Here is a 27,862-nt window from a genome sequence, read left to right as displayed (position 1 = left end):
GATTAACTGTAAACTTGCAAAATTGTTTGACTAAGTTTTATTTCATGCGTAAAGTGAGTGCAGTCGTATGTACCTAATATACATTTTTAAATAAATGTTTATTGAAGTATAATATACCTATAGAAAAATGTTTAAATCATAAGTGTTTGGCTTATCACATATTCGCAATGTGAACTCATTCATACAACCATGACTCAGATGGAGAAATAGAATATTAGCACCTAGTAATATTGCTAGTAGCTACCTTAGACCTCTAACAAGCCACTAACCCCTAATTCCCAAAATGCAGTCATTATCATGGCTGTGACACACTAGATTAATTTTTCCCAACCTTGAACTTTATATATTAAGGTATCACAGAATATGTAAAATTTTGCATCAGATTTCTTGCTAAACATTATCTTCGATTAATGGCTTAGTAAGACTTAACATGCATTAGTCAAGACTTCCCAGTTTGTTTTCCTTCTATAAGTGTGTCTTGGTTATTTCTGACCATCTGCATTTTCTTATAATTTCTAGGAATACATTTTGACACCCCCCCCAACTCTCCAAACAGCTAGCATTTTTATTAGGAATGCATTGAATCTCCAGATCAACTTAATTGACATCTTTAAATGTTAATGTCTTCTGATCCATGAGCATGTATATTGTTCCATTAAATTAGATTTTCCTTCATTTTTCTCAGTGATGCTTTGTGGTTTAGTGTTAACTAATTTGTACTGCTATCATAAAATAATTCCTATGCATTCAATGTCTTTGATAATGCTATAATAAATGATATTCTTTAATTCCTATTTCTTTGGGGCTGGAATATGGTAATATAAATTATTTTTTCATGTTAACCTGATATTCCTGTGGCTTTGCTAAATCCAGATCTTTGTGTTAATGCACAGTCTTATTTTATCTATGAATAAAGTGAATTTTACTTAATCATATTTAAATTCTTATAACTTTCCTTTGTTTTTCATATATTATTGCACTGGTCCAGTTGTCTAGTACAGTGCTGAATACAAGTTGTGATAGTAGGCACTGACTTCTTATTCTGAACCTCAAGCTTTCAATATTTCACCCTTCAGCATGAGGTTTGCTAGAGATCATTTGTTAATACCTTTATCATGTAAAGTAATTACCTTTTCCCAGCTCACTAAGGGTTCTTAGCACCTCTTGTACCTAATACACATAAGTTCTATATTGGGACTTCCCCGGTGGTGCAGTGGTTAAGAATCTGCCTGAAAATGCAGGTGACACGGGTTTGATCCCTGGTCCGGGAAGATCCCACATGCCGTGGAGCAACTAAGCCCGTGCACCACAACTACTGAAGCCTGCACTCTAGAGCGCAACTACTGAGCCCACGTGCCACAACTACTGAGCCCAAGTGCAGCCAAAAAAAAAAGAACTTGTATCATGAGTATATTGAAATCTCTGATAAACCAATAATTATAAAAAGATAAACAACATTATAAGTTCTATATTAATCAGCTTCATAGATAACACTGATATAAATTTGAACTGAAATTTTAGTCCTGAAATATATACACATGGGTATATTGATATCCCTTTTTAAAAGTGAATTACTAGATATATTGCACATATTTTCTTTAGGTTATTTGCATTAATATTCAAAATGATATTCACCTGCAATTCCCTTTTCCTGTAATGGTCCTGTCAGGTTTTGATATGTAAGTCATGTGACCTCATGAAACAAGTAATGAAGTATTTATAAATATTGATAATTTTTTTTCCATAATTAGATGGAAGAACGAACTAGTAAAGCATGTAGACATGGAGTTTCCACTTGTTATAGTAGATTTCTTCTTAATAATTCCGGGACTGTTTATATATTTCTTATGACTGTTTCACTGGTTGTATTTTCTGATAATTTATAATAATTTGTATGTTTCATTAATTTTCAAATTTACTTTTATTAATATGTAGGGATATCAACTTTTTATTCCTGATATTGATTTTTGTACCTTCTATCTTTTGTCCTTGATTTCACCCTGGCTTATTAATCACATTTGTCTTTTCAGAAAAACAACTTTTAGGCTTTTTCTCTATATATGTGTGTTATACACATTAATTTCTTAAATAAATTACTATTTATTAATTTACTATTTTTTTCTTTGGATTTAATATTTTTTTTAACTTCCAGACTAGATTTTTAGATCACTGATTTTCAGGCTTTTAAAAAAAATTTTGCATTTTAATATTAAAATTCCTCTCAGGGTACGGTTTTAGGTGCTTCCTACAAGTTTTATATGGCATTTCTTAATTATTATTCAGTTAAAATATTTTTGAATTCAAGTGAGAATTATTTTTTATCTAGGACTATTTTAGGTGTATTGATTATTCTCCAGAGAATTTATTTACCCATTTTATTTTTTGGTATTGATTTCTAGCTCAGTCTCACTATGGTTAGAGAACATATATTCTATGATATAAGTATTTTGAAATTTGTTTTTGATGCAGTTTTAAATGGTTTTTTTTTTTTTTTTTTTACATTTTTGGTGTATAGAAAGCAACAGATTTCTGTATATTAATACATTTTTAGTGTATAGAAAGCAACAGATTTCTGTATATTAATCTTGTATTGATTTTTAAGATAACATTTTTAATGAAAACTACATTTTTCCCAAAATTTTAAAGAGCTATTGATATGTGCTTAAGATAGTGAGGTTATACATTTATGGGGGGAAAAAAACCTAGTTATAATATGAAAAATAGTGGAATAGTAAGAAAAGTTAAGCTAAAATTCTAAGAATTCCAAGAACTTTAATAAGAGGCCTGGGACCTGGTGTTATTTTTGTTTTATCATTACTAGTATTAAAAATGTTATTTACCTTAAACAACAAAAAAGGTCATTCTATTAAAGGCGGGAAAAAATACATATTTTAAAATAATGATATAAAATCAATGTCTTTATAAATATTTTCAAAATGTTATTTAAAAACAAGACAAAACATCTATTTCTATATGAGGAACATGAATAATTAAATGTGTGCTAAATGTATATTTTTTTAGGCATAATAGAGTCTGACTCCATTTTTTAAAAAATATTTCATTTCTGACAGTGTTCAAACCCCACTTTCTTCCCCTTCTGCCCCACATCTAGGTAATCTATTAAGAAACCAGGTGTTCCGTTTTTTGGCACTGGTGGAAAGTTGAAGCCACGCAAGTCACACCCTGAGGCAGGAGATAGATGGGCCCCAGGCTGAGCAGCTGGAGTTTGTCGCCTATGGACAGGTACTCCAAAATAGCAGGAGGGAGAGAGGAGCTGAGCCCTTCCCAGATAAAAGACAGAGACCACGTAGTTCTCATTCTCGAGGTCTAGGAGCCCTTCCCAACTATACATGCACATAGAGGCTCCTTGGAGGTCAAAAAGGGAGTGATGTCAACCTACCCATAGGCCTCTTCACTAGAATCCATCTTGGCTAAGAGATGTGCATGCACACAGGGAAGGACCCTGAAATAAACCAAATACGGACTCAGAACCAGGCAAAGCAAGATGATTGGCCAAAGGAAACCCAGAAGAAATGCCCCATATAAGAGATTCAAACTACCACAAGGGTGCGACTCTCTCTGTGAGTCAGCCCATGTCTCTATCCACATGTACTCTTTTTCCTCCTAATAAACACTATACTTGTTTCACTACTTTCTTTGTGGGAATTCATTTCTACAAAGCCGAAGGGCCAGGGGCCTTGTCACTGGCCACAGGTTCCTGGTGGTCTAGTGGCTAGGATTCAGCACTCAATCTCTGGCTGTGAACAGAAATCCTGCTTTAAGCCACTGGAGGCCAAGGTCACCTGAGATCAAACCCATGGTCTAGTTTCAACTATATAACCCATGGAACCCTCATCCCAGGTCCACCCTTATCCACCATAAAGTGCCATCCTAGTTGCTACTTCTGCTGTCTGAAGTCATATTTGGACCTATGTAGGTGCCTTTCCTGCTCTCCCTAGAGAGCCTCATTACTGAATTTAAAAATCAAAGACATTAAGAAGAAAACAATAAAGGTTTAACCAATGAGTTTGGTTAATTGGCACGGTTGCCATACATTCTGTTGTTTGAAAATGATTCAAGGTACAATTTATTCAAGGTATATTATTAGGTATAATGGGTCAAGGTATATTTATTATTCAAGGTATAATTTATTAAATTAGTGTTTGTAAAACTACTAGTAAAAATCACAAGTTATAATTCTGTAAATATTCAAGTAAAAATGAAAAAAATAAAGCCTATAAATTTGCACAATTAAAGAAACAGGTCTCTTTTGATTTTCAATGTGTTTTTTACAAGACTAATTCATCAGTTTATCTTTTAGTCAAAATACACACTGAAAACCCAAATTGTCCTTCTTAGTTTTATTATAGTATTTCAGTAATCTAACGATAATCAGAATAGTTAATATATAAATTCCTAAGAAATATAGTTAATATATAGTTAATAGTTAATATATAAATTCCTAAGAAATATTTAATAACCTCCAAATTTCAGAATAATGCTTAGTATACAAAAGCAAAGTATTTTATACCATAGAGATGATAGAGAGGGAGAATGAGGGAGAGAGAGGAGAGAGACAGGAATAAAAGGAGCAACAGGAGAAGGAAGCAGATACAATTTCAAGCATTTCTTTAATATCACTGACTCACGACACCAAATAAGTTTCTTTGAATATTAGAGAAGAAAATTTAAAAACCTGCTAATGTCAGAATCTTAGTGGGCTAAATAAGAACAGATGTTAGCAACATTTTGTCCTCATTCCAAAAAAAAAAATAAATAAAACTAAATGGGTTTATCCGTATTTGGTAATTTAAATATTTCAAATACATGTTATTCTTTTTTATGTTGAAAATCCTAAATCCTAACTGATTTTTCTTTAACTGTTCCCAGTCTTCCTCCTACAACAATTCTATATTTATTGTTACTCCTACTTGATAAACTGTGCTAGCTTCCAAAGCAGGTTTCTTTCCCATTTGTGTCAGCATTTCATACTGTTTGTTAGTCATTAAAATTTATTTTTCCTTTATACATATAAAAATCACTTAGGGAGCATGCATTATCAGGCTCTCTAAAATAATTTTGGGTAAGAATATAGCTAACTATGTTTCTCAATAGCAATTTTCAAAATAAAATGCTGCACCCTTAAAAAAATCAATAAATTCGATGTTTTGTGCATAGAAAGTTTAGATTAAGTTAAAGAGTTCTTGTTTCATATTGTTTTAAATGGGCCATAAAAGTATATGTCCTTCAAATTTTCATTAGCAGTATTTACTTTGCAGATGACTCCAAGGTAGAGAGAAGAAACACCAGTGACTATTCAACTCTGGCAATAATATTTTTACCTGTTTAAATATATGAGTGAAGGCGGAAATATCACGGAAGTATTTAGAAATAATATACCACAATATTCTTAACAAATAGTCAATGTAAAAAATAATTAAGTATTGTTATCATTATGTCCAGAGTTGTCCCAGTAATCATGTAATATATTCATTGTTCATTCTTAATTAAAATGTGGTTTATTCAGCTGTTTTCTTTCTGCTTTGAGTGGCAGCAGTAAAGTCAATAACACGATCAGTTCATATATAAATGGGATGATTGGAAGAAAATATAATTTAAAATCAATATCCTATAAAGCTGACATCAAAGATGAATCACTTAACGAAGACTATTTCTAAGTACCTATTTGGCAAATTCACATTCACCAGATTTAATGATTCTTAAGTAACAGGACAGCTTTGGCTTTTTGAAGCATTTTTGCCCTTTCCATGTATTGTAATACACAAACCTTTGCTTAAATCTACGTGTAGTTAGTATGAATTAAGAATTCACTCACAGTACCTGATCTATAGTTCACTGACTTCACTATTTTGAGTATTTTGCCTTCTTTGGACAATTTTCTTAGTAGTTTGGCTGGTTGTTTTATACAATTAATCACTTTATTGAATGTAAAACAAACCTTTCCTCATGTGGAGCCAATGGCTTACACTTAATAGTTTATGTGTATGTGGGTGTGTATTTTAAAGAAACTTTATTATCTTCCCTTTTAATTGCTTTACTAATTTCTTCTCACCTAATTTCTCTTTTCTATCTACTTGCATCTCCTATTAGTTAGAAGATAGACAACCCAACCCTTTTGGAATTTCCCCTTTCTCTTACATGTTTCTGTTTGCTTCTTTCTCTTTTGGGGGATTCACCTCCATTTACGAAATAGCATTGTGTCTTTCAAACTTACATGGAGTTTTTTTAAACAATCATGGTTTACTTTCTGATACTGTTGAGTTTTTTTTTTTCCTTTTAGCTCACTTTCCTCATTTATAGATTTGTATTATTACAAAATATTTCTGAGATGCAAATTAGAGTTTATTAAAATATTTTAGTCTATATGTTATTTTAAAATATAGAAATACCATTTATATGTCCCTCTAAACCTTTTCTTAATTATTATTTTCATGTTTCTTCAAGTATGTCTTCAATGTTGGTGATTGATTCATATTTAAGAAAGCACTAATAGGAAAGCTTACTGGGAATTATGCAAGCAGGATTTTTGCTATGCCAGAATGAATTATAGGATGACCAAAAAGATAAGTAATCATTATTTGCTAGGATATTTGACTTAAAGAATAACAGTCTTTAATATTAGGCCCACCAACATAGCCACCACCTCTGCCACCATGACTATTACATTCATAGGTCTAATCCATAAGATCTTCAGTGTCAAGGATGGTAAGTGGTAAAGTCATCTTGGCCAGGTAGTTCACTAGTTTTCATCTGCAGTAAGTGCTTTTGGGGCATTGATATGTGATTCAAAACCCTGCATTACCCTGACCCCATATAACTCTTTCCTGGGCCTCTGAAAAAACGATTTATTTCCCAATTTCTCTCATTCCTGATTATTGGCCATAAGCCAAACCACTTGGATACACCCTACTCCATGTATATCTTTACTTTGAAGATTCTTTAAACACAAAATGTATGACCATATATGGTGCTCAAAGCAAAACAAAATCTTTTAGGGCCATGTATGAACAGGACTATAGATTTTTTTCCTGACCAGTATAATAAAGGTAATGTCTTCTTCCTAAACAAAGGTTAAGATTGCTAGCAGCCCTTTGTAAGACTGATGTTTCCTAATATCAGGCTTCCTCATTGTGACAAAAGAAACTCACTATATTCACAATATCCAACTGGGTCTACCTCTATATCACAACCCAAGGGATTTTAAGGAGGGCAGGGACAATTGTTGTACACAGGTACCTCAGATTTCTTGTGCTGTGAGTGATAAAATCCTTTGTCTCTGAACCAGGAGTCTTCTGTCTTCCAACAGCATCTATGAAATTGTGACAGGATCACTTGTTAACTTCAAAGTAAGATAAAATCTCATATAGCCTATCTTTTCAAAGTATTTCTGGTATATATCCATGTCCCTGGCCAAGAAACAAACCTGATTATGCCATCACAATAGAGAAAATTATTATTTAGTTTGAAGGTTTTTTTATAATCCAAAAAAAGTCTTAACAATTCTTTAAAATAAATCACCTAAGGTAATCAAAAAAGATGATTCATTTACAAGGATTTTTTAGTGTTAATTATGAGGATAATGGACGTAATGGCTGTGTAAGTATGTATATAGTAAGTGTTTGAGGGAAAATACAGAACGTCAAAAGTGTTTGGACTGTGAGGCATCATATCATTTATTGGGAATAGGTTAGGAACTAACTGTATTAAGTCAAATACCCGAAATTACTGAATGGCTTTTAAATGAAAGCTTTCCTTCAATTGAACCCATATAGAAGAGTCTCTTTAGTGCATAGAGTTGTGGCATTTATTGTTTTTACACTAGAATAAACAGAGCAGTAATGTCAAATATATTCATACAAAAGAGCTCCCAAGAGTTTGGCCTAGAACTGAGTTACTGAAAATAAGACTTTTTGCTAAGTGATAAATATAGTAGTGTTAATTAAAGTTATTTTAAAAAATATTAAAACAGTAGCCTAATGAGGTTTAAAAAACATTGTTTAAATATTCAAACAAAAATACACTGCTAACTTTAAGAAATTAAATCAAGTTTCTAGTATGGAAACATTTTAAAACAATGGTAACAATTTCCTATAGTTCTAAAGTTCTAAATGATGAATATCAAATGTATAATTTCAGTTACTAGCTCTATGTAAGATGAGTAACCCACATCCCTAGGTGAGCATGATGATGGAGAAATGATTGTCAGATCCTAAGAATCTGTGCAAGGTGACAATTCAACATTTAGAGAGCACTGGAATTTTGCAACAGGCAAGATGGATTTGAGTGATCCCTACACACTCTGTTAACTGTATAAACTCAGGCAGTTAATTTTAAGATTCTGAGAAGTGGTGTCTTAACATATAAACTTAAAATAGTAAAAGTTTATGCCCACTTTTTCTACTCTGGCTCAACTAAGATAATGGATACAGACTGTTCCATACATTTTGTTTATGTCAGCTTTATAATAAATATCTTCCTATACTAAAATTGCCTTATACTCTTCAGTTTCTCTTGCTAGCTCATGAACTGCCAATACACAGAGACATAATCTCGTTCAGTCATGTAACTCTCAAATACCTAGCACATTCCATGTGTATAACTGACTTTTTTTTTTTTTTTTTTTTGGTATGCGGGCCTCTCACTGTTGTGGCCTCTCCCGTTGCGAAGCACAGGCTCCGGACGCGCAGACTCAGCAGCCATGCCTCACGGGCCCAGCCGCTCCGCGGCATGTGGGATCTTCCCGGACCGGGGCACGAACCCGTGTCCCCTGCATCGGCAGGTGGCCTCTCAACCACTGCCCTACCAGAGAAGCCCTCCAGCTCTATTTAATTGAGGTTTCTATTAGTTTTTTACAATGCCAAACACAGGCTTTCCCTATTTTCATTTTTTGCCTCATAAATAATTAGCTCAACCGCTTGTTACCACTGATCAGTTGGGACAGAATCCTTGGTAACCAAACTTCAATTTGGATTCTGTCTTTCTCCTCAGCTCTGAACTTTGGTGCACTCAGCCTAAGCCAGTAGGCAGTTCTTCCTTAAGGAGTCTTCCTGAAAAGTAAGGGGGCCTCAGGGTAAAACATCTCAGATATACTATGTGTTCACACAATCCTTTCATCCCACTTCTTCACACTTGGTGCTCTCTAACCTTATAGTCTTTTCTCTATAAGAGAAAAACCTTTTGAGAGTGACTTCAGCAAAATGGCTAAATAAGACATCCCTCGCATGTATCCCTCCTTCAACAACATTAATTTGGCATCCATCCAAGTGATTTCATGAGAATCACTTCTAGATATACATATGTATAACGTAGACACATTTCTAGTAGGTATAATCTTTTAAAAATGTGTGGAGTCTGAAATATAAAGCACTAGCAGTGGTAGAAAGAGAAAATGAAGGATATTTAAAACTGAATTAATTTGAACATTAGAGCAGCACAAATGAAAAACTATGAATGCATACATATCTAGCACAGGAGTAGGTATATTATGGCACTCAGGCAAAATCTGTCTTACTGCATATTTTTGTCAATCAAGTTATATTGCAACACAGCTGTGATTATTCACCTACGGCTACTTTTTGTGCTATAAGCACAGAGTTGAGTAGTTACAACAGAGACATTATGGCCCAGAAAACCTAAAATATTTATTGTCTGAACCTTTATAGAAAATAATTGCTGACCTCTGGTCTAATATAATAGAGATTAGCAAATGTTTCTACTAGATATTGAGAAAAATGAGTCAACCAGGAATTAAAGAGAAAATTTACAGTTAATTGGAAAAAATTCTACACCCAAGCTATAATTAGGTCACAAGGGTTCTATGGGTGAATTCTAATAAACCAACAAGCAACAGCTAATTAATTATATAAAATATTATATTTCAAAGAATGCAATGTAAAATTTTGTAACATTCTACAATGCTAGCATAACCTAAAACTACATTTGGGCAAGAATATCACGGAAGTTAAAAATCTCACTTAAGAACATAGATCCTAAAATCTTAAATATTAGAAAATGAAATCCAGTAGAATATTAAAATCATAACCAATTACAGTTTTGGTTAATTCTTGGCAAACAAGATTAGTTCAGCAATTTAAAAATTATTTATAGATATCTTTTCTAGTAACGTTTTCTTACGCTATCACACCTGAAATATATTTGGGTATTTTTTAAAGAAGCTTGGCTTTATTCAGACTGACCAAGCTGTGCTGCCAGCTTGAATGAATAAGTCTAATATTATCTGCATATTGAAGTCAAAGAGGGGAGACACAGATGCCAATATATCTTTGTTTCCATAGATATTTTTCCAGAAGTATCTGGGTTTGAGACTTAAGAAAACAAATAGACAGTGCTTTATCAGGGGCTGCAAAGTCTTGGTCACTCATTAGGAAACTCTATTGGGTAGAGAAATTTTGTTCATTCAGTTTAACAGAGGAGTAGGAAATTTATTGGAATATAGATATGAATACCTACATAGATATATAATATAAACATGATAATATATTTTTATATAATAGAACTTAAAGACAGGAAGAGAAAAGATGAGGCTTTATCTAATTAAAATTTCTTAAAGCACAACCTCATCACACATAGACAAAAGTCAGGGCATACTCTTTCATAAAAGACCATTAAGTACTAAGTATTCTGCATGGTGATCTTTCCAGATCTTATCCCCAAATCATTTTCCCCACCCTCTTACTACATCCTAATTTTCTAAACAAAGTTTGCTAAACTGAGACTCTAGCTCTGTTGCTCATACTACTCTGTCCCATGATTAATATAAAGTTAAGTCCTCCCCATACCTTCTGAGCAGTGAAGGATTCTCACAACAAAACTGAAATTAAATACTGTACCCTGTGTGTGTGTGTACACACACGGTTACATATTTTTCTTCTACTTTTATCTCAGACTTGAGTTTTAAAACACGTGCTGTATATGACCTTCAGTTTTGATTTATCCCATTTTAGGAATGATAATTATTGCATAAGTTAAAAATCCATATTTATTACTTTACTGATATATATAGTATGATTTATATTACTCTAATATACTATAGTGGGGTACTCAAAAGGAATGTAAATTAGAAAACTTTAGCTCTATAGATTATGAGGTTTATTTCTTGTCTTTTTTTAATGATAAGGGAATGATAGGGTATATGAAATTATTCTCTTAGAAAATATAAAGTTGCATAAAATCATATGCTACTACTATTACTGCTTGCAACTCCAAATGCAGTTATGAGAGCAGTATAAAAATGGATTCATAACATCAAACTGGTTAATTCATTTTGCTTATTTTAAAAAATATCCTAGTCTTTTAAATTAGTGTAATTTTGTTTGTTATTTTATTTATTCACTTATTTGGTAAATGTGCAGACAAGAGTTTGACATATTCTTGAAATTAACCTAAACAGATATTTGATATAATTATTTAAAATCTATATATGAGACTTTTATATTTATGCTTAGTCATTGCTTTAAGATCAACTCTAATGAATATATAAATCTACCTATATTTCAATTTTTCTTTCTAAAAATACCCACACTGAATAGACAGCTTATTACTGGTAGCATTATTATTACATGAAATCAGAAAAGTGAAAGGATGGAATGATATGGAGATCAGAGCCCACTACAAATATGTTTTAAATGCAGTAATTAAACAAATGATAGGCATCAATTTTATTATAGATGACTAAAGCACCAGATCATACACTGTAATAATTTTCAGCACTGTTGGTTTATGACACTTTTGTGTATCTATTATAGCAAACAAGAATTTTCCAAGTGGGTAATTCTTAAGCAACAGCTTAGGCACTTCTCCAGGAAGTGAGTTGAGCAGATTGTAATGAGCTGTAAAACAGAATCCCTGCTGTAACTAATTTGTACTTAAAGAGTCCTGTCAGGAAAAAAAAAAAAAAAAAAACTTTCTTCATTTATAATATAATTGCAACTAAATTTCAGGGATAATTGAATTTCATAAAATTGTCAATATTGATAAGTTACCAGAATATTTTTTGTAACCCCGTGTTCAACATGATTCACTTTTAGCAAATAACAGAAAAACAATCATATTTTGTCCAGATAGTTTCTTGTTTGTCCATATTTCACTGAAAGGTATATGATGGCAAAAATCATTGTAATTGGGCCATTAACTACTATGCATATGCTGGCATTATGAACAGTTAAAAAGTTATAGCTAACAAGAAAACTGTACTGATAGCACTCTGTTTCTAGAAATAAATAGCAGGGACCTGAAAATGATGTGACTTGACCTAAAATTGCTTTTTCTTGAAATGACCTTATTAAATATTACTATTATGAACATGTTGGCCTTGTAAAACAAAGTTGCTGTTAATTTTTTATGTCCTGGTAAATTTTGTGTAATCATGTTGCTATTTCTTTCTTAAATGCATGTGATAGTTCACTGGTAAATTCAACAGGGACTGGGGTTTCCTGTGTGGAAATAATTTCATTTAAAATTTTAGTTTCTTTAATAAATATGGGGCTGTATTTTCTATTTTTACTAGTTTTTTTTCAGTGACTTTTCCATTTTATCTAAAATTCCAATTTATTATCATATGTTGTTCATGAAATATTGCTACGGGAGCTTATTGTCATAAAGTTGTTCAGGAAATACTCATCTGGGAGTTTAAATGGGGATAATAATTATCTATTTAGTCTTGATTTCTCACTTAAATCCAGTCTGGTGAGAGAACATATTTTAATTATTTCAGCCTGTCCTTTGGTATTTGTTAAGGCTTATTTTATGGGCCAGAGAATATGATCAATTTGTGGACTGTTCCATATGAACTTCAGTGAATATGTGTCATGCTCTTTGGATGTAATGTTTAACATACACCCTTGAGTTCGATTGTGTTAATTGTGTTTGCCAAATCTATATGTTTTTTATCGGTTTCCATGTAGCATACTTATTGAGTGTGATGTATTACAGTTTCATAGTGGTTTGTGTGCATTTGTTTTTCTTCTAGTTCTCTTAGTTTTTCTTTCTATAGTTAGGTATGTTAACAAGTGCATACATTTTTAGAATTATGTCTTTTTGTTGGATTGCATTTTTGATTAGTACAAAATGTCCATTTCATCTCTTACAGCTTGTTGCTTTAAGGTATACATTATTTTAGATATTGAAACTGTGCCCCATAAGGTGAAAAAAACCCATGCTGAAAACGTAGCCATGGGGTTAATAGAAACTTGTGACTAAGAGAAATTATTGAGCTTGCCTTACAGAACAGCAGAAAAGGAAACAGCTTGTTAAAAACCTCTCTGTCTGTAACACAACAAAACTGGCTGAAACCTGCTAGAACCAATGTGGCTGACCAGAGCCTGCATAGAATAGACTCGCTTATTAGATAGGTGATGTTTTGACATCAGAGGGCCAAAATTCCACCCTCAGATCATGCTAATGCTACTATTTTCTGAACAAGTGTCCCATGAAGAAGCCTGTAACTCAGAAACGCCCACGCAGAGCAGCAATGACCTCACTCTTTTCCTGCCTTCAGTCACCTTCGCCTGCACCTCTGACCACCCTATACTCTTCACCCATAAATATCCCAAGCCCCTCGCCTTCAGGATCTGAAGATCTGTTCCCTGGTTTCCTTTCTCAGCTACCTTATGGACAAACCTTTTCTCTGTTACAAACCTCAGTGCCTCAGCCTTCGGCTTGCTGCATGTCAGGCAAACCTGTTTGGTAACCATATTACTTTACTATAGCCGCTACCAGCTTGCTTTTGGTTAGTTTCATGGTACATTACATTTTTTTCCATCTGTTTTCAGTTCTCTAAATTAGTGCTTCAATCTGATACAGTAACTTTCTATTTATAGAATCTCATTAAAAGTTATCTTTTTGACCCTCATTTCTGTTCATCAGCGTTTTTAAGATGATTTATTTTTGTAACTGATTTGTAATTTATCTACTATTTTCATTTCTTTAAATCCACACATATGGGAAACTGGAATTCTCTTCCCATCTCTCTTCAGTCTTCAACTGTGGTCTACTATTCCAGTAAAATATTCCCTCTCTCTTGTCACCAGGGACCTCCAATTTTTCACTCCAAAGGCCATTTTTTAATTCTCATGAAGTTTGACAGTTCACTACTATTTGTAACAATTATTACTTATCCTTCATGAAAACCTCTCTTTTTGGCTTTCAGGACTTCTTGATCTCATAGTTTTACTTCTCTAATTGGGCCTCTACTCAATTAACTTTCTTATTCTTTTCATTTCATTTTTTCATAATTCTGCAAATCTCCTTAGATCAATCAACACAATCTATGCTTGTGATGATTATGTTTGCTAAGGTTATTATATGCTTAATATTAGACTATAATCACATGGATAATAAGGGCCTTGGCTGTTTTTACATCACTGTCTATTAGTGCCAACTGAATAATAAATATAGTATTACATTCCATGTTGACAATATTCAGTTAAAGTATATAACCTCAGATTAGCTAACTAATTGGATTAGGCTATCTAATTATTAAGGGTCAAGTCAGATTATAAACTCTGTTTTAAATTAAATTCAGAACAAACCTACTTACAAAATTCTTTCTACAACATTTCGATAATTCCATAATAGTATAGCCTTACTATAATTGAGAACATAGGGAAAAGCAAGGAAGAAACAAAAGGTGAAAAAAGTTAACCTGAAAAGAAAATATACAGAAGTTTGCATAAAGTATAGAAAGGAAAGGAATTGGGGACAGATGCATATTTTTAATCTATTTTTGCTCCCAAATTATGTCTTGATCAGGGAAACATTTAAAAAGCTGCAATAAGACAGAAGACTTTAACTTGGAATGCTCATGTACAGATTATATCAGATTAGGCGACAGAATCACTAAATTCTAGATATTTCTTTTTAAGGGATTTCCCTGTGATGTGAAAAGGAAATATCCAAATACAGAATGTTGATTCATACTGAGAAAAAGCACAGATTTAATTTTAGGTCTTACTGGCATATTTGAAGGAAAACATGATCCCATTGCTATTTTTCCTCTTCAAAATCCCTCCAAACACAGGTCTCAGGAAAATTCGGAAATTAAAACAAAGCTCTTGTATTTTGAAATATTCTGAAATTATTAAAATTCAAGTATCAGAAGTTCCATGTCAATTCTAAATACAAAAATGAGAAATAACTAGTAAACAAAATATTGCAAATAAATAGGAGTCATAAATAGTAAAGTTGAAGTCATAAATAGTGAAAACCATACATATATGCTATTTATTCATTTATTTTCACTATATTTTCAATTAAACATTCTTCTTTTAGTCTTTTGTTTTTCCTCTCTTATTCTTTTATGCTTATACATATTCACCTCATGGATTTACTGTAAAAATTTACGCATAGGCTGACTAGTAACTTCACCTTTGTTTATACCTAATATTTTGATATTATTGCTAATTTCCAGATCATTTACATTTATGTGTGCTTACAAAATACTGAAGAGAGGGATTCTCAGTTACATTAAGTAATAGTAATGGATCATAGAAATTTATGTTGCTCTGGAAATGACACTGTTTCAGTTGTCATGAGCCTCCTGTTTATTTCATAAACTTTGAAATCTTTTTAGAAGTTAATAGTTATATTGAATGCACACACATACATATGTGTGTTCATTAGTAAAATTAAATGCAGTTTTAAAAGATTTCACATAAAATATATCTATAGAACAACAGGATATGGAAGGGAAATCACTGGACTTGGATTGTGAAGAAATATGTTCTAGGACTATCCTGGATATTATTTATTTTCCATGACCTTGGATAATTTGTTTAACCATGATGAGACTTATTCTTCTAAGCTTTGACCTAAATCAGAAGGTGGGACTAATCTCAGTGTCTATTATTTTACAAATCATAAAATGCAATCCTCATAGATTTGTTCTCAGTTACACATTTCAGAATGAGTGCCCTTATCCTCTTGAAATTTAATAACAGTTCAGACAGAATGCTGCCATGAAAGTGATAACAATCAAAAAAGGGAAAGTCTGCATGTACAAATACAGGCAGAAGTATTATAACAATCACTTTAAAAATTAAGGGCCAAAACACATTTCTAATGTTCTAGAGATCTCTCATGTTGAAAGATGTGTTAGACACCTTACTTAGTTATAACGAGTCTAAAGTAAAGTTGCTCCAAAGCTAAGCACTTTTTCCATACATGGCAATTCTGGTCATCTTGCTTTGCTTTTCTGTCTTTTTACACTTAGTAACTTGAGAATAACCTCTGATTTCACTGCATTTGAATGCTTTTTATTTTTATGTTCCTTCTCCACCTGATACATAGCATCTACTACTTTCTCAAGATGTATCTTCTATACTCTCCATGCTAGATGTAATGCAAAAATTCGAGATCTGGTGAATTTAGAGGTATGGAGTGTTAAGTAGGTTCTGAATATCCTCACACACTGAAGGCCCAGACAGGGAATATAGCAGAAGATATCTCAGACAGGTTGTAAAGATGAAAGTATCAGATTGTTTTATGCTGGAGTCCTTCACAATGTTAACTCCACTTGTATTTCAATAATATGCAAATTTATGGTACTATATGGGTAAAGGCTTATACATAGGCCATTGTTAAACACTGAGTGAAAGAGACATGGCTAAGTGTTAAACTCTCATTTTTCTCTTCAAGCTAACAGAAATAATTATTCTGCAGTCTCTCTTGTACTTTAGAGGATCCATATAATGAGATTGCGTAAAAGAATGTGAACAGAGGGACTTGGTTCACTTATAGGCCTAGGCAGTTAGAGCCTGCGTGCCTACCGTATGTTCTGTCTCCTACAATCTTTGAACTGGAGCAAAGGACTCCTGTGACAGAGACACGTAACAGGAGGAACTCACCTCCCTGAGAAAATGCCTGGGAGAGCTGACCTACCTACTTTCACTGTGATATTAGTGAGAAATAAACTTATCATGCAAAGACACATATCCTTTCCACTTTAAAATACATAATAAAGAGACAGTAAACTATTAAAACACCTAAAAAATATGGTTAACAAAAATTAAGACCATTGGGGGGAAACCCAACTTGCAATCCTATACTAATAATGAAAACAATCTCTATTTAATGATGCAGCACACTTTGAGGTGGAGAAATATATTTTTGTTGCTATTTTTTATTTTTTAAATATAATAATCCCAACCCCTCCTCTACTTTTAAATTTTTAAACTCTATATCACTTTTTATTCCCCTGGTGTCCTTCAAATACTTTCTTCTTCATTGCCACCATCAACATCTGTCCTCAAAATAGTGTCATGTGATTTTTGTTTAGATATGAGATAGATTCTGCTTTAACTTTTTTGATGAAGAAATGAATAGCTATATCTACTGCCAATTTAATATAAGATGATAGTATTGAGAAGGATATTTTTGTTTCCATAGTAAAGGGTGGGAGATATATTACTTATCCCTGTTATCAGAATGCCTATGTGAGCATTATACACTTAGTAGAGTTGCTATAGAGTTATTTGCTACTTGGCACTACTCAAATTCCAGTGCACCACAATTGTCAAGATGCCACCTATCTTCCAATTCCTGTTGTAATTTTCTAAAGTCAAAAATTTAATAATATGGTATTCTTTTCTGTAATAATGTTTGTACTTTGTCAGTAGGAAAAATCCTTATGAATTTCATATTATTCAATAGAGATAGCATAAAATGTATCATTTCAACTTCAAAGCAAGACACGTGATATGAAAGTTAAAATGTGTAAACCCATTATGAGGTTTGAACAAAGAGTCTTAGGTTCATACTGTGTGCCATAAATATTTGCTACATAACAGAATGAATGAAGGTGCAATTCTAGCAATCCATCGCAAGGCTAGCCCACCCAGCCACAATCGTCCCTGTTACTTCTTGTCAGCCATTTTCCCGCAGTACAGCAAAATATACCGGTCACGTCCAAGTTTATAACCTACAAATATCTTTCAGGTGTCCTCAAGGTAGAGATGGAAATCCTTACCCGATACACAAGCCTGGCATAATCTCTTCCCTGTTGATTTTTCAGCATCTTCTCTTTCCTCTCTTACCCTCTCTCCCTACAGCAACCACATCAGCCTTTTCATCATCATCAACCATTATGAGGAGTCTTTTTTCATTCTGTTTTTCTCCCTTTTAAAACACTACTTTTTTTTTTTTTTTACCTCTGGACATTCAAATTCATTTTTTGAATGCCATCAAGGTAAAAATTAATTTCTCAGATAATCTGGAATCTCCCTCGGATTTTAGAATATCACATGGTCCCCACTCATCACTTTCTTCTTTCCCATACTCATCATATTTACTTTTCATTTTTTTTCTTACTCATTCACCATGTTTTATCAACATTTACCTTTCATTCATATGATAAATACTTCTGTGTGTGTGTGTGTGTGTGTGTGTGTTTGTATGTGAGAAACAGAGAAAGAGAGAGAAGAATATAAGAATTAAAGGAATTAAGGAACAAGAGAAAGAGTCAAAAGAGAGTCAAAACTTGAGACAGCTATATCTCAGTACACAATAACAAAAATACCTATATTTTTACCCTAAGACCTAATTTATTATTACTTTATAAAAGCTGTGGATCAGATATCAATGTATGTCTGTTTCTCTTTGTGTAAGATAATAAAAAGTACAAAATCAAAATTTTGCCTAAATTAATCAAAAATACAGGAAAGGAAATGTTTTGTCAATTTTTATTAATTATTAATATTACTACTTGTAAAGATTTTTATACCATTATTTATGTATTCAATCTATAGTGTTTTTACCTCATTTATTGTTTAAATATTTTAAACATATGTTTCATTTTATTTCTGAAACAATATAGGACATCAAATATATGAAAAGGAGAAGATAAAACTCACATTATTATTTTTAATTTTTTCTCTCTGTTCTTGGACCACAGTTATAAAGCTCCTGAAGTCACCTAAAGATAAAAAAACGGATAATGACAATATATTCAGAAGTAAAAAGTTGAGTAAAAATATGTCTCAATTTTCTACCTGAAAGAACTAGCCAATAAATCTGAAAATGTATTAACAAACTGATATTGAGTCTAATTAATGTCATTCTATACACCCTTATAAATAACATAATCCAAACAAAAATGTTCAAATCATTTTATATGAAATATATGCATTATATGGATTCTATAGTTTATTTGGTATTTATTTAGTTATCATCACTGACTGAATGACACACACTTCACACCCAGAAAATAAAAGATTAACTCTTATTGGAGAAATTAAAGATTTGAAAATGACTAAGACAATATTTAGGATCCTACATGTTTAATTAAATTACTCTATTATTTTGTGTGGTTTAGTCAATATTTAGTTTTCTTGACTGTCTAAAAGAGGTTTCGCAGCACCCAGGGGATTTTTTATTAAATCTAAGACCACGTATCTTGTGTTTACTGAAATGTTAACATTCATTGCAACTCTGGCTGCTCAAACTTTTGCCATTTTGTTAAAAGTAAGTGACAGAAAATTATTTGAATTTACAAGAAAGATAACATAGGCAGTAAAATGTTTTGTTTAAGTGGAGAGAATTCAATAATGTAGAAATAAGGAAGATCTGCATTCTAGCCATTAGTACTTTGTCACTCACAGACCAAATAACCTGGGATTAATTTAACATCTGGATATCTCATTGTTTTCATGTTTCTATATAAAATTTTGTCAGTGATAACAACTGTTCCTATAAGATAAGATGAAATTCACTTAGTTGATTTATCTTAAGCCTACATAATCATTAATAATTATATTTAGTTACTTATGATAAAATAAGTTACATATGCACAGACCTTTTTCTTTTTAAAACTCATTTGGAGTATTGCTTTCAGTGATTTATTTTACAAAGACTTGGTAAGTCAATCCCTTTGATTGAATTTAGCAGTGATTTATTTTCCTAAATAAAAAATTGGCTGTATACCTAATACCAAATTTAACTTCATTTTCTGCTAATTAATCCAGTGATCTTCCCATATGGGAATTCCAGTGAATTCCCATAGCTTCAATCAGCACATTTTTTACATTTGTAAAATATTTAATTTGTAATGCAATGCCTGAATGATTTTAAACGTAACAATATTCTAACGCATGTTTTCCCACATTAAAATAGTGTGATTCTCCATGTAGATTTCATACCCTACGTCAAGGATATTCTAAATCTTGCTCCCAAGATTAAGTGAAAGTGATTCTTTTCAAGATTGAAGGGAGAATTACGTGAGTAAGAGGTTAATGTTTAAAAGCAGAGAGAACACTGAGTCCTTAAATTATTAGAATAATGATTACTTATATTTTCCCCTCCTGTTTAATAGCTAGTTGTGGTTACATTTACTGAGAGAACTAGAGCTAAGGATGAATATTGTGTAGAGGAAAAATGTTAGCAATAAACAAATGGGGCAAAGCCAGGAATGGATGTTGAAGACAGGGAGTTGTTTTAGGATTAAAGATACTAGATTAAGTTTGTATTTGATAGAAAAGTTCAGAAGAAAAAAGTTCGGGCAGAAAAAAAAGAAAGAGACAGAGGCAGAGACAGAGAATTAGGGGAGGCATAACTATATATATAATATCGTTATTGTCACAGAGAATGTTATTGGTGGGAAGAGAGTGTAACAAGGATCAGTTTAGGGCATTTGTTCTCCCTGACTCTGTCTCTCTCTTTCCCTCTCTCTCTCCCTCCCTTCCACTTCTTCCTCACTCCTCTCCTTTCTTTCTCTCTCTCTTTCTCTCTTTTGGCCATTGGCTGTTTTCTCTCCAGTCTAAAAAAATTAATACAACAATAAGGAAAGCAGATAGGAAGTCAGGCTGTAAAGCCAAGACCTGATAATTGGGGCAGTCAAATTAGGGATAGAATCAAGTATATTTGCACAACCACAATGCATACAGGATAATGAGCTCCTCAGGAAAAAGTAAATAAATAAAAACCTAATTAAAGTCCTTGAAGTTCAAATATAAAGCCAGGCAATTATTCCATTTTGCTGTGACAATTAAAATTGTTTTATTTTCTCCTTTTACTAGTATGTCATCTTCATGAGTTTGACTATTGGAAAAATAAATGTGGATTTCTTGTTATTGGTTGGGAACTGAACAGGCTTTTGAACTGATTCTGTTAATAACACTACAATGATTCTCTTGCTGTCAAAACACCTGTATTTTGGTCTTTCTTTTCTCAGGTAACAGAGACAGCTTTTACTGAAAATTATGTTGCTAGTTTTATATTATGTACTTTTTATTTTGCATAAATATAACCTGGAGAGTATACTGACATTCTTATATTTGTTTTGTATTCATGTTTGTGCTTCTAGTGGTAAAAGTAGAAACGTTTGAAAGAGCAGTAGGAACCCAAGACATCTCTATCTCTTTTCAAAGCGCATAAAATTTATAACTTACGTTCAATTCAGGGCACTTTTGAGAACGAAAAACACTAGTGTTGATCTCACTAGAACAACTAGTATCATTTGAGGATCACCTAAATAAAACGGCCTTCATCTTTACAGTAACTAAAAAGAATTACAATTCTCCTAAATCTCAGACACTATCTGAACAAATTTGATCTCGAGGCTTTCACGTAGAGTTTCCAGATAAAATACAAGAACCCCAATTAAATTTGAGCTTCAAATAAACAATAATACATTTTTATATGAGCATGCCCCAAGTATTGCATGAGTATGTTTATGCCAAAAAAAAGAAAAACTAGTCGAATATCTGAAATTCAAATTTAACTGGGTGCCCAGTATTTTTATTTGCTAAATCTGGCAGCATTATTACAATAAACCTCTAGAAAGTAGTCTGGGTAGATCTAGTTTGCATTCAGATGAAATGGGAGCAAGAAATATTCAAAGGCATTTTGACTGCCTTTCTTAAAGAGTTTATATCATTAATATTTATAAAGTACCTCATAGAAAAGAAAAATTGAAAACACATAACATTGAAATTTTCCTCACTGAAAATTCAATTCTTCCATAAATACTTCACTTGCTTTATTATGTATTCCCTGAATTGCTGCATTTTTATTAATTCAAAATGTAAGTTAGGTTTTAATTATGACCAAAAATTAGGCAAAGTTAGTGAATATTTACAAAACTTCTTATATCAATATTCTAGAATATCCCCTTGCAGGGAAATGGGTTTAAAGTTCCTACAAACTGGTATTTTTTTAATTGTCTGAATTATTATATTTCTTAATTATACAGCATAAATCAAGCAGAGTCAATAAAATGTTAACCAATTGTTTGATTGTAATGGTCTGAAGTGGCCATGCCCATATAGCTCCATTAGGGGTACCATGCTGGTCAAGGGAATACAAATTCTATATTTTCTATAGAAAATAGAAAAATCACTTTAAAAATACCATAGGGATTAAAATGTAAATAAATAAGTAAAGAATAAAGTCATAGGATTTTTGATGTGATATGTTTCATTGTGTCCCCCAAATTTTCTCATATCTTAAAAATAGTGTACATTTGACCAATTTGAAAGGATTCCTGCTTTGACTGCAGGCCATATGCATTAATCCAGGTGATTTAGCTGTTTCCATGGGTGTTATCTGAATTTCCCAGTCATGCCCTTATCCCACCTTCCCATATTGTGGAATTCAATATTGTTCAAACTGCTAAAGTAAACTTAGGAAGAACTCGACCAAGGAATGGATAAAGAAGGTGAGGTACATATACACAATGGAATCTTACTCAGCCATAAAAAATAACACAATAATGCCATTTGCAGCAATATGGATGGACCCAGAGATTGTCATACTGAATGAAGTAAGTCAGACAGAGAAAGACAAATATTATATGATATTGCTTATATGTGGAATCTAAAAAAAGGATAGAAATGAACTTATTTACAAAACAGAGTCACAGATACAGAAAACAAACTTTTGGTTACCAGGAGAGAAAGTGGGAGTGGGAGGGAGGGATAAATTGGGAGATTGGGATTGACATATACACATTACTATATATAAAATAGATAACTAAGAAGGATGTACTGTATAGCACAGGGAACTCTCCTCAATATTCTGTAATTACCTATGGGAAAAGAATCTAAAATCGAGTGGATATATGCATATGTATAACTGATTCACTTTGTTGTACAGCAGAAACTAACACAACATTGTAAATCAACTATACTCCAATAAAAAAATTCAAAAAAGAACTCAGTCCTATCAAATCTACTTTATTCTATTGTCAGAAAAGAGTTTTGCTCACAGAGTCTGTTTTATGAGAATTAATCTACAAATAACTCCAGATTAGTCTTTCAGGATTAAATAAATTAATTAATTATTCCCTCACCATTTGATACAATGTGTCAAATTACTGCCTTGAACTTTGTATGAAATGTGTTAATCTTACATTTTTAATATTGTTAACCATGCAAACATCACTGTATTTAAATTTAGCAAGCTTAGACAGAAATTCATTTTATTACAAAAGATCTTTTTTTGATAATGTACTTTGTGTGTGTATAGGTGACAGATTATCATGGAGCATCTGCAAAGTGCAGATGAGGAAAAATTATTCTGACTCTTCAGTGCTGTTGTTTTATTTTAGTTGAGAACAATTGAAATTAAATTATGAAAGAGATTTTATATGAATACATATTATCATGCAAGTAATTTAATCATGATTATCAAACCAAAGTATAGATATTCTACAAGGAATCTGATTTCATTTTCTCTTTTTTAAAAAATGACCTGGTAGAAATTTTTACCCAGGAGAAAAATTATATATTTTTATTTATTTAAAATGAGCAATATTTATTTATGGTATACCAAAATTTATTTATGATATTTCTTAGAATAAAAGGTCTATTGAAATATAATAATGTACACAATAAAATTGTGAATAAAATTGAAATATAATAATGTATACATAAAATTGTGAATGTTTCACCAAAGATATCATGTAAATAGCTCAAATAAAAGGTCTCCAAGAACAAAATATAGTTTGAATAGTTAATAAAATCACAAGGTTGAAAAGTAAAACCAAGAAAACATATATAGCAAAGAGTATTGCTCCTACTGCTGCCTACTTATACTACCTCTCTGGAAAGGTAACCACATTTATTTATGTTTTTCGTGTTTTTATGCAAATATATGAACACACACACACTTTCTCCTTACATATATTGAAAGCAATTATTTTGTTATACATCTCAAATGTTTAACTTAATATATGTTGGAAAGTTTGGGAGAAGGAGGGAAATCACTCCACCTAAAATTATTTTGTGACCTTTATTGCCCTAAGGAGTTTGATATATACTGATCACTTTCTTTCTTGTCTCAGAGCTCTTCTGATTTTCTTTAGTTGCAGAGATTGTCTTATCTCTGCAGATAAAGTTTGCTGCATACTATATATGTATAAACATATACGTGTGTGTTTGCTGTATGTTTAGTAATGCAAAGAGTTTTTATGTTTCCAGTAAGTTCTGCAAACTGGTAGCTGCTCAAAATGTTACTTGTTAAAGTAAAAGTGCTCTTTACATTCCATTTAAAATTTGAACAGAATCAGTAGATTAGCCATATAAACTCTAACTCCTTTAAAAACAGACTGCTAAATGCTCATGATTAGTAGCTAAATATTTAGCATAAATTTATGTGTCTATAAAATGATATGTGTACTTATCAAAAGTCATTAGTTTTATTCCAAACTTGTTTATGCTAGTATTTGATATTTTAATTACAAAATATTAATATGAATTTCAAAGTGTATTGCCAGGTAAAAAAACACATTTTAGAAAGACATGATAAAAAATCATAAAACACATTGAAAAGGCAAAGATAATTTGTGTGTGTGTGTCTGTGTGTGTATTTTAAGTAAAATATTTTAAATTTATATTTTAAGTGAAAATGTTGAGAATTTTTAAGTTAAATTTTATGATTCTGCACTTTAAACAATATTTTCAATCAGTAAATGAAAGCAGTCCCAAATGTTTTGGAAAAAAACTGTCCAGAATAGAAAGAAAAGTTACTTAATGTCATACTTTCTTTCCTATTAGAGATTTTTTTTCTATTAAAGCTAATCCTTTTTAGCCCCCAAAATTTAGATTACTAGCAGATTATTATGGCATTAAAAAATGAAATGTGAGTTAATGGAGGCCCATGACCACTTACCATGTTACAGCATTGGAAAACCATCAAGAAATACAAACTCCAAAGCACTCCATGGAAAATGTATTTTATGTCTAAGATTCCCCAGAAAGTAAATATAAAAATCTTTGACAATCCTTTTCATAGTAGAACTATTTGACAAAATTATTTGTCCTTAATTTTATACAAAATCATTGTATAATACAAAATAATTTATGGGATTGATGGTTGCATAATACATGTGACTTGTTTATATCCTTTCTTCCTTCTCTACAACAAAATTACTTCTCAGATTGCCTCTTCCACAGGGAGAGTTAGAGATTAGCATAAGGCATGCCCTTTAAAAGAAAAATGATGTTTTGCTTTATATTTCTGAATATATCTAATGCTAAGGAAACAAAAATAGCAGAAGAAACTATCATTTCCAACTGTCTGCTGGATATATAATGTCAGATGTAGTGAGATAATTCTCAGTACAGTTATCGATCTCATTCCTGAATGTGCTTATTCATTTTGAATTGACAGAAAAGTGGCAAAAAATAGATGTACAGAGAGAGATACTGGTGGACAATCTAAATAAAGAAATGGTAATTACAACTACAATTTTAGAGACTTTAAAATGGTCACTACTCACATATAACATTCTATCTTAAATGCATCTGGACACTTAATTAAGTTTCTGTTCAGATGATTTATATTATCACAAATAAAATCTCTAGATTTGTATTAATTCATCACAAATGCAAGAAACTGTCATAGGCATTTCCTCTTACTCTAATGAAATTTCATAGGCATGGCCAAAATAAAGAAAAGCAAATGAAGCAAACTAATTATAACAATTCAATACATTTCATCATTAGTTTTTGCAATCTTTGTTACCATTATGCTTCTGTATTTAAATATTTAAGTGTAGTATTTAAAATGCAGTTGTTTCAATTAATTAATACAATGAATTGTGAAAAATTACACTTGTCCTTTCTTCCCCAGTGATAATACTAGAGCAGGACAATCAGGAGATTTCCAAGGTAAGCATTTTGCTTTCAATCTTTACAAAAGAAATGACTAAATATGTTTCATGAAACTTGTCTACTAAGTGACACTTCTTTACTTTAATCTTCTTTTAAACTAAGTTCCTTTGCTGACGGAATAGTTCTTTAACTGAACTGCAGTCCAGTTATATGGATCTGTGTGATAAAATGTCATAGAATTATACAAGAAACTTAGGAAAATTGAGTGGAATTCTTGATTTCAGCTCTGACATTTAAGGAGCTTGTAAGTCATCATCACCCAAAAACAACAAAACAGAAAATAACTAAAATCAATGAATTTTCTTATGTCCATCAAAACCTGATGTTGCAGGGCAAACTGCTATCCCCAGATCTGAAGAGGCAGGTGCAATTGTATTTTTGTGAGAGAAAGGCTAGGAGAACGACACAGCTCATTTCCTCCATCAGTGAACTGCTGAAATTACATGAACAACTGTCTATGCCCACTTGTTTTGTTCTGGAGCAAAAGTACACTCACACATGCACACAGTTCATTACAAAGAAGAAAAGTACATACAACTAACAGATATTTTAAAAGCAACAATTAAAATGCCTCATGTTTTTATTTATAAGTTTTATAATAATAAAACAACTTATTCACAAGCATTTTACATGACATTAGTCTGCCTATAACCAGGTTAGATGATGTTGAGTATTATAAATGTACATAGTTGATTATATATAATGTACTTCCTTCATAAGAGTAGATTTTTAAAATGTCATTTGAAAATTAGAAATATTTTTGTTACCTGGAAAAGACTGAACAAAAAACTAGACATTATGTGGAACATATTTAAGATGATATATATCATAGCAAAGTAGCTTGGAAGAAGATATATATTTTAATGTTAGAAAAATATGGCAAAGTAATAGAAAGGAAATGGATTTTTGTTTGTTTTTTGGAAAGGTTATATTAAAGTATTTTTGTTTATCATACATTGCATTTATTTATTAAATGCTTAATGTCAATGTCATCATTAGGTACCACACCATCCCATCACGTCATGTATACATATAGGTGTAAAGAGACACAAAATCTCCTACAAAATGATATTCTGCTGGTTACTTGACTCAGATTTCCTTTAAAAAAATGATTTTATTTAATTTTTGTTTTGAGCATATACTAGTTTTTGCCACTGAGTTTGATTTTTGAGATAAAGAAAAATGACTTTAACAAATCCTGACATTAATTATAGTGTAATCTTCTGAGGAAATTTTTCTCTTGAATTATAATGAATTTTTTTCCAGAAAATGAATTATGTAGAAATTGAAGATCTGATGGACTGTAATATACATATATTGACGACTCTTGGAGCTTTTCAGTTGACACTTATCTTTCCTAAGTTAAATACCTTTGCCAGAGACTGATGTGAGACTCTTGATCTCTAATTTGCATATTGGAGAGCAGGAAGTTTAGTTAACAAAGCAAACTTAGAGTTAAATAATAAAAGCAGACATCTCTAAGATTAACATATTAAGATTCTGAAGAAATGGAAAACACTTAGGCATGCAGATGTAATCAAATCTATTTTTTGGGCTTCTTGGACTTTTTTTTATTCAAAACTGAACTATCATTAAATATAAATGAGAAAAAGAATATAAAAGTAAATATGAGGAATCTAAACACACAATAACCATTAATGTTAACTGATTAAATAAAAACATTATTCAAAAAATTGAGGATAAATTTTATAATTAAT

This window comes from Globicephala melas, chromosome 18 (assembly GCF_963455315.2).
Source record: "Globicephala melas chromosome 18, mGloMel1.2, whole genome shotgun sequence".
In the NCBI taxonomy this organism is placed as follows: domain Eukaryota; kingdom Metazoa; phylum Chordata; class Mammalia; order Artiodactyla; family Delphinidae; genus Globicephala; species Globicephala melas.
This window is presented reverse-complemented; position numbering follows the sequence as displayed.